Source organism: Bactrocera neohumeralis, chromosome 5, assembly GCF_024586455.1.
Source record: "Bactrocera neohumeralis isolate Rockhampton chromosome 5, APGP_CSIRO_Bneo_wtdbg2-racon-allhic-juicebox.fasta_v2, whole genome shotgun sequence".
NCBI classification, from domain to species: Eukaryota; Metazoa; Arthropoda; class Insecta; order Diptera; family Tephritidae; genus Bactrocera; species Bactrocera neohumeralis.
In genome coordinates, this window is record NC_065922.1 from 49,713,884 (window position 1) to 49,734,808 (window position 20,925).

A 20,925-nucleotide genomic window follows, 5' to 3' on the forward strand; every position below is an offset into this window, starting at 1 on the left:
CATCTGATCCTTTCACTATCCAGTATAAAAATCAAGAAGCAATTTATGTAACGGGATTGCACAAATTTTGCACAAATAATGACTTTAGAGCTTTCCACTTTATGACCAAGAAATGTCCAAATTCAACCCAAACTGTTCAAACACCAGCTACCGAATATGTTGACCCCAAGATCTATAGTTGTTTTTTGACCGAAAATATCGGTCAATGTGTAAGATTTACAATTGAAAGTCAGAGAGTATATTTTCTTGATAACAGGAACAGTAAACATATTTTTAGTATTTAGTATAGCAAAAAAAGATTCGGGTGGATACTAAAGTCGATACTTAATAAAAGTTTTGCCGGCCCGTGAAAGAATTTCCCAGTCTTTGATCTTTGCAAGTTGCAAGAGTTTAAAATGTCCTGTTACATCCGAACTTAGCCCTTTCTGGCTTGTTTTTATAAAGATATTAATTGTTTTTATATTTAAAGTGCTTTAAATTTCTCAGAATAATTTCCACTTCCGACACATTTGCTTTCTCGTTCTTAAAAGCTGCCATCTTCTCCTTCATTAGTAAGTATTATTCTAAATTGTAAACAAACTATTTGCACTGAAATAGGAAAGATTCTTACCTTACTTTTAAAAATAATTAGAAAATTAATAATTATTTAAAAATTTACTAAAATTAAATATCTACCCGTATTATTGCGAAATCTCTTTCTTTTAAACAAAATTGATTTAAGCTATATTAAAAGGCATTATTTTTCTATCAGCATCTGACTAAACTCGTAGTTATACATCAGACGTAATCAGGCTGAAAACAAATTGGCAATAAAGCCTCATATTAATCCGTTCAACAGATGTTAACTTTTTCACACTTTATCCATTATGGCTTACATAATACATACATATGTACATATATTGCTCTATTTAAGTGTACTTATACATAGGCTTGTATATATTATTGGGAAAATCAGCGGACACGTAAGGCAATGCCATTATGGATGTGTTACTAAATCACAAGCCTTCAAAGTCGTTGCATGTAGAAAGTAATGCTAATATTTGCTTCATTTGCGTTTGCATATATACATAAGTACATACATATGTATGCATGGATTTGTGTGCTTGTTTAAGTTGCGAAAACGTTTTTCTAAACGCATTGTTATTTGCTCTTTCATTTCTTCTTTACTCATTGTTTCAAAGAATAACTCATCAGTGCTTTTCATTCAAAGTTTCTTCGTTTTTTGTTTGCAATACACATTAGCTTTTCAACAGATTTTTTTTCCATTTGATGACTTTCTACATTACCATTTCTTTGCTGACCATTAATTCTAGAAGGAATTTATCTGGTTTGGTGTATGTAAATTTGCATACTGTTGTAGTTGTAATAAGTAATATATGTATATATTTTGAGGTTTCCTACTTTTTTAAAGAAAACAAGTAAGGAAGGGTTAAGTTCGGGTGTCACCGAACATTTTATACTCTCGCATGATAAAGTGATAATCGAGATTTCATTATCCGTCATTTACATATTTTTCAAATACCGTATTTGTGTAAAGTTTTATTTCGCTATCATCATTGGTTCCTAATGTATATACTCGTATTATACAGAAGAGGCATCAGATGGAATTCAAAATAGCGTTATATTGGAAGAAGGCGTGGTTGTGAACCGATTTTACCCATATTTCGTACATGTCATCAGGGTGTTAAGAAAATATTATATACCGAATTTCATTGAAATCGGCATAGTAGTTCCTGAGATATGGTTTTTGGTCCATAAGTGGGCGAGGCCACGCCCATTTTTAATTTAAAAAAAAGCCTGGGTGCAGCTTCCTTCTGCAATTTCTTCCGTAAAATTTAGTGTTTTTGACGTTTTTTGTTAGTCCGTTAACGCACTTTTAGTGATTTTCAACATAACCTTTGTATGGGAGGTGGGCGTGGTTAATATCCGATTTCTTCCATTTTTGAACTATATATGGAAATGCCTGAAGAAAACGACTCTGTAGAGTTTGGTTGACATAGCTATAGTAGTTTCCGAGATATGTACAAAAAACTTATTAGGGGCGGGGCCACGCCCACTTTTCCAAAAAATTGCGTCCAAATATGCCCCTCCTAATGCGATCCTTTGTGCCAAATTTCACTTTAATATCTTTATTTATGGCTTAGTTATGACACTTTATAGGTTTTCGGTTTCCGCCATTTTGTGGGCGTGGCAGTTGGTCGATTTTGCCCATCTTCGAACTTAACCTTCTTATGGAGCCAAGGAATACGTGTACCAAGTTTCATCATGATATTTCAATTTTTACTCAAGTTACAGCTTGCACAGTTGACGGATGGAGACGGACAGACGGACGGACGGACAGACAGACATCCGGATTTCGACTCTACTCGTCACCCTGATCACTTTGGTATATATAACCCTATATCTGACTCTTTTAATTTTAGGACTTACAAACAACCGTTATGTGAACAAAACTATAATACTCTCCTTAGCAACATTGTTGCAAGAGTATAAAAAAAAACACACACAAACTTCTAATTTAATGGAGAATGTTTATTATCATTCGAAAGAACATTCTTTGACATTTATTTTTTGAGGATTATTTCTTTCAAATGTTGGCCGCGTCTAAGTCTCAGATGGTCCATCCGTTGAGTACAGTTTTCGATTACTCGTTCCAGCGTGATGTTTTGCTCCAAAGCCTGAATTAAAGTGGGTTTGTCCGCATAGAACTTAGACTTTACACATCCCCACAGAAAAAAGTCTAACGGTGTGTGCTCACTATAGTGTTCTCTATATAAATCTATTGATTGATGTGATGTGTAGGAAGTGGCGCAGTCTTGTTGAAATCGAATGCCGTCGAGATCACGAGCTTCAATTTCAGGCATCAAATAGTCGGTTAGGTTCTCATCGGAAACATTTTTGAAGAAATATGGACTGAAGATTCCACCGTCCCACTAATGCGGCCATTTTGGTTGTTCATATACCATTGAGCCAGAAATGGGCCTCATTGCTGAACAAAATTTGATCAGAAAACGTATGAACTTTTTGGGACTTTTCAAGAGCAGAGATGGGCCTCTTTGCTGAACAAAATTTGATCAGAAAACGTATGAACTTTTTGGGACTTTTCAAGAGCCCATAGAGCAAAGCGATATCGCTTTGAAAGGCGATATCAGTTCTTGCACAAGCTGTATTTCGTACGCTTTCAATTTAAGATCTCCAACGTAAAATGGACCAAGCGTTCCATACGTCGCCCGAACGGACCAGCATCCTCTCTACACGATCTTCGTGTACGTGGTGTGTTCGGTCGAATATTATCCAATTATAAATGTTGGGTCTCAAGATGCTCGCGAAACACATTCTTTAAAGAACATGCATTTTTGTAATAAAGTTGAACGATTTGTTAACGTTGTACACTTAACATTTATCAAATTATCACCTAACAGTAAGCAAGAAGGAACTCGTATTAGGTATTTATAACCTTAATTTCAATAGCGGAAATACATTTGGTTTCCTTACTTTGCCTCTGTTGTTATTCTTCGTTCTTTTTCGCCATCGTCGTAGTTCTGCGCTTTAAGCTTTTGTTGACACAGCGTTTGTTGTTTTGTTTATATTTCATATTTTTGGTCTCACGAGTATGCTCGCAGAGGAAAATCCAATGCTTAGTAGACTGTAAAAAGTTTTTCCATATTTGATTAGTGTGAAGATGAATATCTGTTATCTTCTCGAGTAAATTTTCATTTTTTTTTATATACTTGTATGTACATATATGTAGTAGTGTACTCGTATATAGTATAAACTCACAGTTGTACAGTTGCATTAAATTTTATTTAGTATTTTGCCCGCAAAAACTGCACGTTTTCAAATATCGTGAAGCTTCTTACATACAGATCTACATATAAGGATAAGAGCGGTACAGATCGGATTGTGTCAATGTTTGTCTCCGTTAAATTTCATATACTATACAACAACATATCTTTGCTAAGCATGTGTGACATACCTACACATATGACATATGACACAGTTGAAGATGAAAACAACAAAAATAAAAATAAGAAACTTTAGAGATTTCAATGTTTATGTGCGCTAAGTATGCAAGTAAAGGAGTTTACTTATTGAAAATATATATTTGTCTCTAGTAAGGTGAGCCTTAATAGGAGATGAGAAACTTAAGCTCAGAAGGTTTTAAAAAAACTTTCTTAATTGCTAGATCGACCTTCATTTAAGTTAGTCTTGTTTCCCGAAAAGCTGCCGATCTGCGATTTAAAGATTTTGTGAAGGTTCTGTATTTTATGAAAGATTGTGGACCTGCTCTTGGCTCATAGGTAAAAACGAGTATTTCTGAGTTCTCAACCAACTCAATTTTAATCTTGGAATGCTTTAGATTCTGCCGATTCTACTTAACAAAGATTCTTAGAAGTAGTTGACCTGGGAGGACACCTACAATGTGCTTAGTTCACTACTACTGAAAAGTAGTAGATTTTTATCCTTCTTGAGTCTATTGCTTCAAGCAATACTTAAAAGAGCTGAATGATCTATTTAAGGAAACTATGACTGGGCAATCAGCTGATGTTCACATTTTGTATAGTATATAGTAGCCTTTATTGTTGCTTCGCTATTAAGGGGTTTAAAGTGTTTCCTCGTTTAAAAAACAACTCTTTTTTCAACAAATTTTTTCTCATATAAAAATTAAATATTTTATTAGAATTTTTTATTCTTACAAACATACAATACTAAAAAAAATTCTGAAATTTTTGGAAAAAAAAATTTAAATTCGGCTATTGCGACCCCATTCCCGGCGACCCCTCGGAAAAATATGCGTCCGCGTCAGCAGGATCATCTACAGGATCATCTAAAGTGAAGAAATACGGGTTTTAGTTAAAACTGAATTTAGAACTTGGACAAAGGAAAAAAATTGAAAATTAGATTTTTGGTATATAAATAGTTATAATAAAAAAATCTTTCATCCCGGTCTTTAAGAATTGTATCTCAAAGACTTGTGTAAAATTTCATGAAGATCGGTTGAGTAGTTCTCAAAAAATCTTGCCAACCGACTTCAAAAAAATAGTATCGAGAAAAACGCGTTTAAAGACGGTGCACATAGCCTAGCTAGCCTCAAGCGCACAAGTTCTCAAGGCTGTATCTCCGAAATTATTACTCGGATCAACTTGAAAATTTATTCAATATTTTATCAATATTCTAGAAGTATTGTAGCATTGAAACCCGTAAACCCCTTAACAAGTGAACCTTGCTAGTTAGAGCAGAATTCATCTTGGTTCATTTTGTTATTCCAACAATTTCGAAAAACTAAATTATAGTCATTTGAGTTTTAAGCTACCTTCCGGGTATGTTCATTAATTGTTCCATGGGCGAATACAAGGATTTCGCCGTTCATTCAGTAACATGTTCTTTTAAATCACCGTGATTCTGCTTTTCTTGGCCAATCTAGACAGAGTTCTGTAATAAGTTTGAATATAATACCATGCCCGCAGTGACACTGAGTTAGGCTCTAATGACCAAGAACATTTAGTCGGTTGGCTTTAATGCCTGGATCCACTGTACTTATTCTTCTTCCTCTTTATTGGCGTAGACATCGCTTACGCGGTTATAGCTGAGATTAAAAAGCGCGCCAGTCGTTCTTCCTTTCGCTGTATGGGGCCAATTGGAGATTTCAAGTGTAGTCAAGTCCTTCGCCACCTTCTCTTTGCAATGAAGTGGCGGCCTTCCTTTTTCTCTGCTTCCCTCGGCGAGTACCGCGTCAAATATTCACATAGCTGAAGTGTTTTCATCCATTCGGACGATTTAATCTGGCCAGCGTAGCCGCTGTCTCTTAATATGGCAGGTCGGGGATGATGAGTTACTTGTGTAATTTGGTCGGTTCGTAGAGAATGGACTTTACTTCTCAATTTCCTACTCAGTCTGAGCTAGCACCTGTTGGCAAGAGTTGTATCTACGAGTTCGAAGTAGTGATGGTTAACAGTGACGTGGGAGCCAAGTCGCGAGTGCGACGAATGTTTGTTTGATGACAGCAGACATTTAGTTGCCGTCGTTCACTACCAGACCCATTTGCTTTGTTTCCTTATCCAGTCTGGAAAAAGCAGAACTAACTGGGTTTGTTGAAGCCAATGATATTAATATCAACGGCAACGGCTGTACACTTTTATAGAAGATTGTATCTGCTCGATTAAGTTCTGCAGCTCGAATTATTTTCTCCAACAGCAGATTGAAGAAGTCGCACGATAAGGAGTCGCCTTGTCTGAAACCTCGTTTGGTATCGAACGGCTCAGAGAGGTCCTTCGCGATCCTGACGGAGCTTCTGGTAACGCTCAACGTCACTAGTTCATTGAAAGTGTCACTGTGGATTCCTTCGCAGGTGAGGTACGCGTTCTGCTGTATACATGTAGTATCAAGAAACGCCGATAATGATCGACTATAATAACTGCTGTTGTCAGCATTTAGGGAAAAAGTAATTTCCTCAAGTCTTTCTGAGGATTTCGTAAGCTTGTAAATAAATTGTGGGAATTTCTAGTTTAATTTTTCAAAGTTATGAATTTAGAACTTGAAGAACTACTGACGAGTTTGGATATGGAGTTAATTTTTGAAGTACAAATTTGGAGCTTTGACCTCTATGTGAAACGCGACTGTGATAATTCTAATTGTTACCAAAATTCATAAGCGATAGTGTTGCTTAAGGACCCACCTTAATATATTTATAAAAGTGAGTGTCATATACATACTTGTATGTGTTTTACTTTGCATATCACGTTGATAATGCAGTCATGCGGAAGGAGTTTAGTTGAGAAGCATTTGTGGCCACATGAGAAATTCAAACGACGCTCTTCGCCGACGACGAAGTCAGTCAGTAGAAAAGTAAAACGTCGCAGCGAAGAATGGGATCGAGGAATTAAAGCTGCTGTAGAGAAACCTGCAGACAGTCGTGTAGACAATGGCAGAAAAGGATAATCTGACTACACTAGAAATTTGAGTATGAGTGTGTATAAAATATGTAAAATATTTATGCGAATATAAACAAGCAGTTGCAATCGTATTTTTGCGCTTTTTGCTTTATCTCTTATGCTTATTCACGTGTTTACCTTTGCACACGTACACACATACATACATAAAATTATTACACTTGCATGCATTCAAACACATACATTTGTACAGAGTACGTAGGAGTAGGTAACGGTATATACATACATATACTTTCTAATGTCTACATGAGCTTTTTTTTATTTGGGTTTCACACCCGCCCTTTTCACCGCCGCCCGCCCCATGTAAAGTGTGTTTGTATGCCGGAAATGACAACAATAACAACCGGTAACAGTACAGGAAGACATAAAATAAAGCAGTGAACAGGAAAAAATGGCACAACGCAAACGTCACTTCTTGCCACAGCAGCTTTTCTACTTTCACACATTCACATATTCACCGTTACAGGGAGGCGCTGTCAACTGCATATGTGTGTGTTTATGGCGCACCATATACCATGCATATTTTGTTATTGTTGCACACCTTGTTAGTTGCATTTAGTACACGTGTAAGTGCAAAGTTGCCGATTGTCACTAAGCGCATTTTGTGGCCGATCCCACTTCGCACTCGAAACGCAGGCGCACACCCCCGCTCGCACGCACGCCCAGCACTGAAAGTCATTCAATAATGCGCAAATTCATGGTGAGGTGGGAAGTGACAGCATGAACCGTATGCAACACTGTGGGGAGCAGTGTGTTGCTGCAAGCGTGCGCTTGCTCTGCCAGCAGACAGTTGGATAGGTGAAGGCAGCTAGCGCTTGCTTCCCGTATGGAAAATACATTTCTTAAATGAAATACGATTTTAAATATTTCATTTCATATTTTAAAATGATGAGTTTATTACTGAGGGAATTGAAATAAGTAGTGCTTGCACTACAGTCCGGCAGCTTTATTTGTTGTTTAAAAATAAGTATTTTTTTGTGTTACAGAAATTGAAGCTACAAATGTCCTCTACTAGAACTACATATGAAGTACAAGGAAATGTAAAAATAAAATATTTAATAAATAATATGAATGCCACAAAAATGTGTGCCAAGCATGTACTATGGGATAGATATGTATTCACAATTTGTGAAACTAAAATTAAAAAATAATATCTCAGCAGTGGTTTGCGTCTAAAACGTTGAATAGTTTGAAATTAGAAGATTTCTTTGTACCAATAAAAAGAACTAATTTATATTTAAAATAATATTAAATGTAAATTTCTTCAAATTTTAAAAAATATTTTCAATATTCCTACTTATAGAAAAAAAATGTTTAAGAAATAATAAATTGGAAACGAATGTGAGCTAAAACGTATTTTAATTTAATTATACTCTCGCAACAAAGTTGCTAAGAAGAGTATTAAAGTTTTGTTCACATAACGGTTGTTTGTAAGTCCTAAAACTAAAAGAGTCAGATTTAGGGTTATATATACCAAAGTGATCAGGGTGACGAGTTGAGTTGAAATCCGGATGTCTGTCTGTCCGTCCGTCCGTCTGTCCGTGCAAGCTGTAAATTGAGTAAAAATTGAGATATCATGATGAAACTTGGTACACGTATTTCTTGGCTCCATAAGAAGGTTAAGTTCGAAGATGGGCAAAATCGGCCCACTGCCACGCCCACAAAATGGCGAAAACCGAAAACCTATAAAGTGTCATAACTAAGCCATAAATAAAGATATTAAAGTGAAATTTGGCACAAAGGATCGCATTAGGGAGGGGCATATTTGGACGTAACTCTTTACTAATAAGTTTTTTGTAACTACTATAGCTATGTCAACCAAACTCTATAGAGTCGTTTCCTTCAGGCATTTCCATATACAGTTCAAAAATGGAAGAAATCGGATAATAACCACGCCCACCTTCCATACAAAGGTTATGTTGAAAATCACTAAAAGTGCGTTAACCGACTAACAAAAAACGTCAGAAACACTAAATTTTACGGAAGAAATGGCAGAAGGAAGCTGCACCCAGGCTTTTTTTAAAAATTGAAAATGGACGTGGCGTCGCCCACTTATGGACCAAAAACCATATCTCAGGAACTACTTCACCGATTTCAATGAAATTCGGTATATAATATTTTCTTAACACCCTGATGATATGTACGAAATATGGGTGAAATCGGTTCACAACCACGCCTTCTTCCAATATAACGCTATTTTGAATTCCATCTGATGCCTTCTCTGTATATATTATACTTAGGACCAATGATGATAGCGGAATAAAACTTTACACAAATACGGTATTTGAAAAATATGTAAATGACGGATAATGACATCTCGATTATCACTTTATCATGCGAGAGTATAGAATGTTCGGTGACACACTTAGCCCTTCCTTACTGGTTTTAATTTTACTTTTAATTTTGAGTTTAAGTTTAATTTTAATTTTTTTGTTTAAATTTTTGTTTTAATTTGAATTTCGGTTTTAATTTTAGTTTTAATTTTAAATTAGGTTTTAGATTTAAATTTAATTTTTTAAATTTAATTTTTATTTTTTAATTTTAATTTGAATTTTTGTTTTAATTTCAATTTTAATTTTAATTTAATTTTTTTCGTCAGTCCGGGTCAAATTTGATCCGATTGTAAATATTAAAACCATTATTTTCTTCTTCTTCTTGATTAATGTTGTGACCACCCTGACTACACAATGGAGTCAAAAGAAGTTTGTGTTGCTGGGAATACTTTCAAAACTGAGGTCATGCTTCTACTCGAATCCCATGTTCCAAAGTAGTCGTTCATTTTTAATTTGTTAAACTATGTATATATGTATATATATGTATATATGTACATATATATATATATATATGTATATACATACATACTTCATCATTATCTCGAGAATTTCAAGAGTCCGTTCGCTTGACCCGTTTATATGCATATCAGATTAGGACTTTGAGTCGTCTAGACTAGGTCTCACTACTCATTGAGAGTGGTTAATAACGATGACTTCTTTCCTAATTAAGGTTATATCTGTTGTTCTCTGTCCGAAATGTACATTTAGGTATGAAAAGTTATTTTTTTAGTTTACGGTTTTCGTAATACCATAAAATAGATATGAGGTTACACACACACGAAAGTATTAGAATTGATAAAGAAAATTGACTTCGGGAAGATTTCCTTTTAATAAGTCAAATGAAGTGTTCCCGACCTATCACAGTAAAACAAGAATTCGTTTGTTTTTTTATTCAACACAGCGATCCTCCAATTTTTCCATACCTTTTTATACTCTGTCAGCCTGTTGCTAATAGTTTTGTTCACCTAACGGTTGTACGTACCATCTAAAACTAAGCGAGATAGATATAGGGTTATATATATATTTGTCCTTTGCTTCAAAATTGGTCTCAGATTCTGCGATCACCTCTTCATTCGACGAAAATTTCTTTCCAGTGAGCATTCTCTTGGGATCAGATCTAAAACATGAAAAAGTCGCTGGGGGCCAGATCTAGAGAACACGCTGGATGCATAAACAATCCAATCATAGATCCTTGCCATCGTTTTCTTTTTCTTCAATTGCTGCCATTTTTCGGCGATTTAGTCCTTCAAACAATTCAAAAACGCTATGGGTTAGTCCTTTTTCAAGGTAGTTATTAAAAGTTATTTCATGCGCGTCCAAAAGTTAGGACGCCTTAACCTTGCCAGATAACTGTGGCGTTTTACCACACTTTGGGATGGGTTCATCATGTGCAGTGCATTCATATGACTGTCGATTGGACTTCGGAGTGAAATGAGGAATCCATGTTTCATCCATTGTTTGACTTGAGTTCTTTACTCTCCAAACACTACTTCGAATCATCAACTCATCGTTTTTTTTTGGTTAAAAGTAAGCTCGCGCGGTACCCATTTTGTACAGAGCTTTCTCATACCAAATGTTTGTAGATTATATAATGTACACGTTCAGTTTATATCTTTAGAGTGCCTGTTATCGAACAACTTCACTTTACGGCCATCTAAATTATTTTGTGGGGTTTGTTGATTTTTTCGTCGGGAATAGCCTCTTTTAAGCGTCCACTGCGTCACCGTCTTTGGTGTCCATTTCAAAACGTCTAAACTTAACATATCAATCTTTGATGGTTGATATTCCTGGTACAGAGTCCGGAAGCTCCTTATCAAGCCAAGTTTTTGCTTCAACTGTATTTTTTCCCCTCAAAAAGCAATATCTTAACAGATTAGGTTAGGTTAATCTGATAAGCCAATAAGCTACGCATAGACCAGTTTGGTCATTTTCGATACCAGATGGAGTTGAGTTGCTAAGTCCAAGAGGAGTAATCGTCTTTAGGATGGCTTCGCTTGACTCGAATTTTCACAGACTCTGCGGCTGCACTATCGATACCTCCTCCAGTGTATCATACCGTGGTGACCCCAGATGCTTACGGCGTAGTCTTGCTTATGCGGGACAAATCCACAAGAGATAATCCGTTGTTTCCCTGATGTCCTGCTCTAGATATTTCCTGCAGTGTTCTTGTTCTGTCAGCCCCATTCTGTGTGTGTAGAGACCAGTATATAATATCCTATCAACACGCGAAATTCTTTTTATCCATTGTTTAGAAAACTATGTGTCTTGTCACCTTTTAATTGAACTGTTTCTATATATAATAATTTCTCTTAGAAACAGAGTTCAACGAAAATACTGCTTCCGGTTCCAATTTAACCACGAATTGAAAAAAGGATTGATTTCTGGGAAAGAATATGTACAATTTATTATATTCACCCCAAAATTCCATTCTCCACATTATAACTGCCTATGCATGTACCTCAGTACTTAATCTCTTCATACTTAAGATAACTGCAATCCTTGACTAAACAATATATATAACTATGTGTGACTGTGTATGTACCTATATATATGTATGTATATATCAAAATGAGAAGCGACGGAGGCGAATGAAGTTGTGACACTTAAGCATGCAGCTGAATCACTTTTCACAGATTTATGCCATTGTTTGCATTTTCGTTGTAACTTAATTTCACAGCTCACTTATAGTATATTTCGCCAATTTGTTGTTATTGCAGATTTGCGGTCCTCTGAAATTGGTGTTTCCCAAGGAGCCAAGCCATCTCAACATGATCTCACATAAGGAATGCTTACATATTATAAATTTGTACTTTCAAGTATATCTGCAGAGCACTTCAAGCTCAAAGGAAATGTGCAATATGTCCTTCTATGGGTGTGTGTGCAAATGTGCATGTGTGGGCGCAATGTTGCATGCAGCCAGGCACTTATGCATTTAATATAGTACATGAAATATTGTGATTAGGTTACAACTACTTATTTGCTGCAAGCAGCAGAGCAGCAAGCTGAAGGATAACTGCTGCGTTCCAGTGTGGAGTATGAGTTACATTTGTATGTAAATAGCAGCGAAACATACACATGCCATAAAGCTTACGAGTGTGTGTTCCTTTCCTCTTAAGCATATGCTAAGTTCTTTCAAGCAATTCACTTTCTTGCTGATTTTTTCGCGTACATTCTTTAAGTCTCTTTTTCGCTCTCTACTAACGTTACAGCTTTAATGGCCGTCAAAGATGTGGTGTTGCCACATGAAATATTACTATAGCTCGGTCGGCAATCCTTTCAATCTTTCTTCGCCGTTTTTGTTCTTCAGACGGGTAATTGCTATTCAAACTTCTTCATGCTAATGTCTTCCGTTTATCGCAACATGATCGATTGAGTTAGTGGCTTTTCGATCCGGAGATAGCCAGGTAACTTGATGAATTTTCCAATACCGAATTCTAGTACAACAGATAACCATATTTCGGGCCCCGGCGAGGTCGATCAGCCTCAACCCATTTTGGGATGTTTCATCATGGAGGTTGAATTTACCGACCGTTGTGCCAAAGATACCTTCTTTGCCACCCTGGCGTTAAAGATTTGACATCGTGGCGAGGCAGCTGTCATAGGTGCGCTCCAAGCGCTCATAGAAGACATCTTTGGTCACATCGTCTCTTCCGTTGAGGCGTGGGCGCAAATCAGCTTTATGGTATTGAATAACTTCGCTTTGATGCGGATTGTGGCTAGACGCTCATCCAGCGGAGTGAATGACAGACTCGGCGACGGAGTGTCTCTCTCACCACGAATCGTGTCGGTCTTGCCTCAGTCCTTGCCCCGTCTATCGCACTTCTTGGACGGCGGTGATGTCAGCCTTTACTTTCACGAGAACAGCAGCTGGGCAACGGCATCCTCCCAATTAAGGGACTGTACATTTTAGATGTATGCCCTTAAATCATAATACGTTTGAAGAGGTCGTCATCAAAAGGGGGTCTCTCAACCTAGTCGTTTTGTTATTTTCATTGGGCGTTAAATGCTCCTGAGAAGAACATTATAGTTTCGGTGCAATCGAAACTGACGTTTTGCTTGTGTTTTAGTTCTCTTAGACTTATTGAAGTAGCCAGAATTATAAGTACATTACTATTGTACTTTCGTTATTCTTTAGAAACTGAAATGCTATCCGGCCTTATAGACGAATAATGGAACACTAATTAGAGTTTCAGGTTCGGCTGAGATCTTCTTTGCTCAGTGGCTTTATAAATTGCTGCTTCACCTCGCCCGAAAAAAAAATGGGTCTCGAAATCTCAACTTTGTAAAATAATGTTAAAAAAACACGAATATTTATAAGTGTTTTCCAAACTCTAATTTTTGGCACAACTTTCACTAAATCCCAACACAGTTCGATTCTAATTACTTGGTAAGGGTTTTACTACGAGACCATTTTTTGCCTTTCGTTCCTCTTGTTTTAGTCCAGAGCTTCACTAATGTTGTTTCCTGTATATTTTTCACGAATTCAGAAATTTTGATTTACCTACCATAAAAAATCCACCCAAATTGATTGAATTTATAAGAACGTGGCAACACTGTGCCAGTATACCCATTATTCAGTCGACTACACAAGTAATAAATTCTTCCTCCTTTACATGCATATGTATTCCTTAAGCATTTGGCTTTTTTGTGCTCCAATTTTTTCTTCCTACCCCGTGCTATTTGCACTGCTTGTTGTCTTTGGCAAATTGCGGCAATGGACACGATAATTTAGATGTGCATCTGTGTGGATAAAATGGCCTTTAGCTGCGGTTTGGCCGGCAGCTTTATTCACTGCAACACGCCAGCGTTCCGAAACGGAAGCGAAGTGGGGCAAATGCGTTGTAGAAGTCATAAACGACCGAAAAATAAAAAAACCGCAAAAACTAACAAGGCGACAGTAAGCAGTTTGTGTGGCAATATGGCAAGTGGTGTATGGCATATGGCAACTACAGCCCTGTATCGCTGTCTTGTATGCGGACATCTTCAATGTGTGTGTGTGTTTGTTTGAATGCTAGTATGTGTTTATGTGTGCGTGTGATTATGTGTCAGCCATACTACGAGCATCTCGAGAGCTCTTCGCTTTACTGCAGGCGTTTCACAGCGTTTCTTGACTCGCCTGCTGCAATCGCACCGGCATTGTTTCAGACATTAAAATGCAAATTCGATTTGATGCAGCCACTACCGTTAGTTTCCACTTGACAATATTAAATATATACATACATACGCTGTTCGTAATCGCTGTTGCATTCAAGCTTTCGAACTGTTAAATTATGCTTTTATTAGATCGGAGAATTTATTTAAAAAATTTTGATTTATACATATGTATATGTATGTATATGTCTATGAGTGCCATCATAAAGTAGATATATATATGTATATTAGAGCGGGTCGATTTTGTTTCTCTAAAAACTCGCATATGCATGAAATCTTCTACGGATCATTTCAAACAACTTCGTCTGAGATACTTCGTGTCCAAAACCGGTTTCGAAATAGCGATTTTTAAGGGGTTACATGGGTTTACGGGTTTCACAAAATTTATTTTTTTATTGTTTTATTAAATTAAACACCTCTAAAATGTTGTCCTAAATTTTTAAGTTGATCCGAGTATTACTTTTAGAGATACAACCTTGAGAACTTGTGTGCCCGTGGCTAGCTAGGCTAGTGCACTGTCTTTAATCGCGTTTTTCTCGAAACTGTGTTTTTGAAGTCGATTGGCAAGATTTCTCGAGAACTACTTAACCGATCTTCATGAAACCTTACACAGGTCTTTGAGACACAGTTCCTAAAGATTTGGAAGAAGGAAAAAAATCCAATTTTCAGTTTTTTTCCTTCGTCCAAGTTCTAAGTTAAGGTTTTAACTGAAATACGTATTTTTTTCACTTTAGATGATCCTCTAAGGAGTTATCCTGCCATCGCGGGCGCATATTTTTTCATAGGGGTCACCGGAAATGGCGTCATAACGGCTGAGTGCAAAATATTTTATTCCAAAAATTTCAAAATTTTTTTGTTAATTGTGTATGTTTGTAAAAATAAATAATTCTAATAAAATTTATTTTCTAAATGAGAAAAAAATTTTGAAAAAATGCCATTTTTTACCCGAGGAAACCCATGTAATCCCTTAAGGCGAAGTTCAAAAAATCTGAATAATCGGTTGTATGGGAGATAAGTGATATATGTAGTTGTATGCTCTTATCGATTCCGACAAATGATCAATAGAATATCAAAATGCCCCAACGTATTCAATTTTATTCGGATATCTGAAAAACGATTTTTCGGGTTTTTTTGCTCCCTGTTAATCAACCCGCTCTAATGTATATAAATATAGTATGTTTGAATGTGGGTCATGGAATTTGCTTCCAAACATAATATGGAGATAGCATATATTTATAGCTGTTAAAACGATTTAACTATGCTATGCTCTCGGTTGGTTAAACGATTTGCCTGCGAATGGATTGATAGGCGTTTGTGTGTATGTGTGCACTTTATACACATCATTTACCATCGGCCTTAAGTGTACTATAAATCATTTATTGTCAATATTATCATGAAAATTTTCTTAATATATAGCTCAATGTACAATTTATATTTTTCTATTGATTTATCTGCTCAATCAGAAAATCTACGACATATTGGTAGAGAAAACTCAAGAGGCGGTTGATAAAAAAAACTAAAAAGTAAATGTTAAAATTTTGTATTAACATCAAAGTTGCCTTTTTTGAAAAAAATGGTTTACAATATTTATGGGATTAAGCCGGTTTAAAGACCTAAAAAGTCAAACTAATTCTGGGGGTAAGGAAAAATAAGTTAAATTTCATTCAGTTTTCAAATGAACTTTCGGAACAACTTTTTCAAGAGGGTCTGACGTTAATTGATTTCTACTCAGTTTTTTTTTGCTACTTTATAATGAAGAAACTTACTGCGGAATAACATTTGCAAATCGTGCCAAATTTCATGACTAAATTTAATTTATCGAAATAATGATTCGGTTCGCGCGCATCATTACGCTCTGCGCTCAATATTCGATTGACGTAATCGTTCAGCAGAGTCGGTAATTCGAGCAACGATGGGCCGATTACGCACCACGTTTACTATAATAGATTATGCGCTTACTCAGAAACGTCGTACAGAGGAGGGTCGAAGAAGGTCCGAATTTGTCAATACGCCATCTCGCGAAACAATTAGAGCTGTGCCCATCCACTCTTACAATATCGAAATCCAATGCAAGAATTGAAGCCGAATAATCAGCGAACGCGGCGCAAGTTCGGTAAATTTTGTGCACTCATGAAGCTCACTTTTGGTTGAATGGGTATTTTAAAAAACAAAATTGTCGTTTTTAAAGTACTGATAATCCATTGTCCACGCAGGATTGCTCTTGCCAACAGGTGTTACTTCGGACTGAGTAGGCAATTGAAAAGTAAAGTCCTCTCTCGACGAACAAAAGCTAAACTCTATAAGTCGCTCATAGTTCCCGTCCTGCTATATGGTGCAGAGGCTTGGGCGATGACAGCAACCGACGAGTCGACGTTACGAGTTTCCGAGAGAAAAATTCTGCGAAAGATTTATGGTCCTTTGCGCATTGGCCACGACGAATATCGCATTCGATGGAACGATGAGCTGTACGAGATATACGACGACATTGACATAGTTCAGCGAATAAGTACGCTGGTTAGGTCATGCTGTCCGGATGGATGAAAACACTCCAGCTCTGAAAGTATTCGACGCAGTACCCGCCGGGGGAAGCAGAGGAAGAGGAAGACCTCCATACCGTTGGAAAGATCAAGTGGAGAAGGACCTGGCTTCGCTTGGAATATCCAATTGGCGCCACGTAGCGAAAATAAGAAACGACTGGCGCGCTGTTGTTAACTCGGCTATAATCGCGTAAGCGGTGTCTACGTCAATTAAGAAGAAGAAGAAAATAATCCATTGTAAAGTTGCCGTTACTTTCCCAAAAAGTGGCTGTTTGTTGTGCTCTATGGGCAGAGGAAATAATTGATTCATATTTCTTCAAAAATGAAGTCTGAATGACGACTTTCATGCCTGAATAGCAGAAATTTGATGTGGGTGATTCCGCCTTTGGATCAAACATGCCATACAGCGAACGAAACAATCAATTTATTGAAGGAAACTTTTGATGAATGCATTATTTCGAGTCGTGGGACTGCGGCGTGGCCTCCACGATCATTCGATCCAAGACCGCTGAATTATTTATAGCAGCGTAACGAAAGTCGCTTGTCTATGTAACTAAGTTCAGGACGATTAAAGGCTTGGAAAATAATATACAGCTCGTTATTGCTCACGTACTGCCCGAATTGCTGCAAAAAGTTGTCGAAAATTGGGCTTCTCAGCACGAATTTATTTGAACCAACCGCTGTGGTCATTTGTCCGAAATAATTTTTTTAACATAATGGCAAACCCTTATCACTAAGGAAAATTCTTGGCTATAAAATTATATCATAAGCGTTTTATTTCTTTAAGAAAACCACGTGTCAAAAAACACACTCTTTACATACGATTATAATCAAATAGGACTTGTAGGTACTAGTACCTACATTTTTAGTTTTACATAAATTTTTCGTTAAGCATGTCGCATACTAATTGCTTGTCGGGTGTGTACTTTATACTTCTTTATAAGGATTAACCTTTTCGTAACGCCGTTTCTTGGACTTCAACTAAGACCTTTATTTTATTTGCTTCCATTTGAGTCTGCATACGTAGGTTGGTTGCGATTGTTGTTTTGTTTCGGGCTCATACGCATAGATCCATGATTCGTCACCTGTGACGATCTTATAAACGTCCTTTGAAGCACCGCGATCGTATTTTTTCAGCATTTCTTTACACCAATCCACACGAGACTTTTTTTGAGCGATTGTCAAATTGTGCGGGATCCAACGAGAACAAACCTTTTTTATGGCCAGGTGTTCATGCAATATCGAATGTATGCTGGTGGGAGAAATGCATAGGCATGCCTCTATCTGAAGGTATGTTACATGACGGTCTTGCATTATCAGTTCACGTACGGCATCGATGTTTTCTGGCACAACGGCTGTTTTTGGACGATCTTCACGGAATTCGTCTTTGAGCGATCGTCGGCCACGATTGAATTCGTTGTACCAGTTTTTCACAGTGCTATAGGATGGTGCTTCATAGCCATACAAAGATTTTAGTTCATCGATGCACTCTTGTGATAATCCACGTCGAAAGTTGTGAAAAATGATCGCACGAAAATTTTCACGAGTTAATTCCATTTTTTGACCGAGATGAATTTTTTAATTCCCTGTAAATAAAACAATTCACGATTAAATGACAAAACGTTCTGAGTGATGTTTTGCTAAAAAATGTCAAACTTACCAATGGAAATGTCAGATTGCACCTGGCAAAACTTAGTGTTGCCTTAGGCCTGAATATATATAGCAGCCCTCGTACCATGAGTGCTTTGAAAGCTTTAGACAGTGTTATTCCAACATGTCTATTCCACCGTAAAGTAGAGTCTAACGTGTGGCCTAGATATTTAGACACCTATAATTCCCTGCCACCAAGGGTTAGGGTCCTCAAGTCCGGCAGAGGTCTTTTTTGTAAAAGGATGTAAGTTCTTTTTGATGGGTTACTGTTTAACTCGAACGAAATTCAGCATTCCTTAGCTAGGTATAACCCCTTTGAACTACGTCGCAGAGAGTATTCTCAAATTTACCCTTTGCCATTTTAGCAATGTTGTCGGCGTACCCCTGACACCGAATGCCATTGTTTGTGAGCAGCTTAATGGGATCATCTACTACGAGGTTCCATATTAGGGGAGATAGAACTCTAGTCTGTCAACAATCACGTAGTATCAAGACAAATATTGCTCTCCCCACAGTGTTTCATCAATCTTAGTTCGCAGTACATCCTCTATTCATCTGCCTACTGAACCCGTCATATTTCTTTTCTCCAGCGCTCTAATGACCTTGCGTGGGACGCATTGTTAAAAACACCTTCGATGTCTAAGGAGGACCATACCGCAACCTCGCCATTCTCCAGTGAATTCTGGTGTTCGGCCGTAATTTGGTAAAGAGAAATGTTAGTAGACCTACTGCTATGTATTCGTGCACGGAAGGCATTTCTTCATACCTCTTTGTGCAGACGACTAGACCTTCTCATCTTTCAAGATTAGGAGGCCATCCCTTGTCATTCTAGTGGACGAGTAGCAACGCTGACCTAAAATATAGTATACACCATGGCATGATACAGGGTACTCCCAGTCGAACCCAAACTCCTCCGGATAGTACCGAATACTACCTTGTCTCTGATATCCGCTGATGCGTCTAGCCACGACGGGAAAGTTTGCTCCTGCGCATCTCTTTGCGGGTCTAATCTCATTAAGGGGAGCACGAAAGTCCCTGCGCTAGAGCCCCTTGACGAGAAAAAACCACCGTTACTTCTTAAGGCGGCCCGAAAATCATCAAATGGGATGAGGAGAACCGAACGGCGTTAAGCCTCTGCACCACGACAAGGTGTCTGCCCAATTGCAGAGGAGCACCTAGGATGGACGAAATTGGATTGTGATGTTTTTTGTCAATATTCTGTCGACTAAATAATGTTTTTGGTACCCTAAAGTGTACTTTAATCCAAAAGAATTACTATGTCTTATCATAGACAAGGGGGTATCTTTGTGGAATATCTTATTTTCAGTTTACTTCATGTACATTGCTCACAGAGACCCAAAGACGATGACAGGTTGTCTTACAACGACAGAATCTCGTAGTTACTTCAGTCCCAGTTGTATTTTCAGCTTCTGTCATGAAGTTTCACCGTATTTTTGCAGCTCACTAAATATGGTAAACATAAAATAAAGTGAAAGCTTTCATTTCCAAATTTCTAAACTCCCCCGACTTGCTTGCATATATTTCTTAATTACTCGGCATTACTTTCAAAATTCAATTTCTATGAAAGGTTCATAAATTCTTACAAAACACTAATAAAAACAATAGCCTTGCTAAACTCCTCGGAATGTTTACTTTGTCGTTGATGGTCGACCGCACACTGTATAAACAAAACTGACCGAAAACTTGCAGCAAATTCACACATTTTTGTGTGCTCAGACAAATAAAGTGCTACGAACGCAAGGAAGGAGAGCAAGATGGGCTGCCGAAATGTTGAAGAACGAAAACAATGGCGAATTAAGTGTTTATGTGCGTCCACATGTGCATGTGTGTGTGCGTGTGTGAGAATGTGGGGGAGGGAGTGTTGATGAAATTCCTCATTTCGACATAAAAGCAAACTGGCGATGCAATTTTAGATCGCCTCAGCTTATGTACGTTGTGCCAACAATCTTTACATACTCAATTTGATGAAATTTCAAGAAATGACCTCTGCAATTATAAAGGTTCTCTGTATTGCAAAATAGCGGATGGGCATGGTGCATGGACATGGCGTAAAGTAGTAAATGTGTCTCTGCCTACAAGGGTAAATACAAAGAGTTCGTAATGAAATTAAGAAATTTCAATTAAGACTGTAACCCACTCCGAATACAAACTGATACAAAGCGTCGAGCAAAAATTGCTTGCCTCACACAGTCGTTTGTGTCCCGGCAGGAATGCTGTTCTCACACTGTTTTTGTGGATTTGAATTTTCTAAATAATTGCATGTACTTATATTGAGGGTAGAAA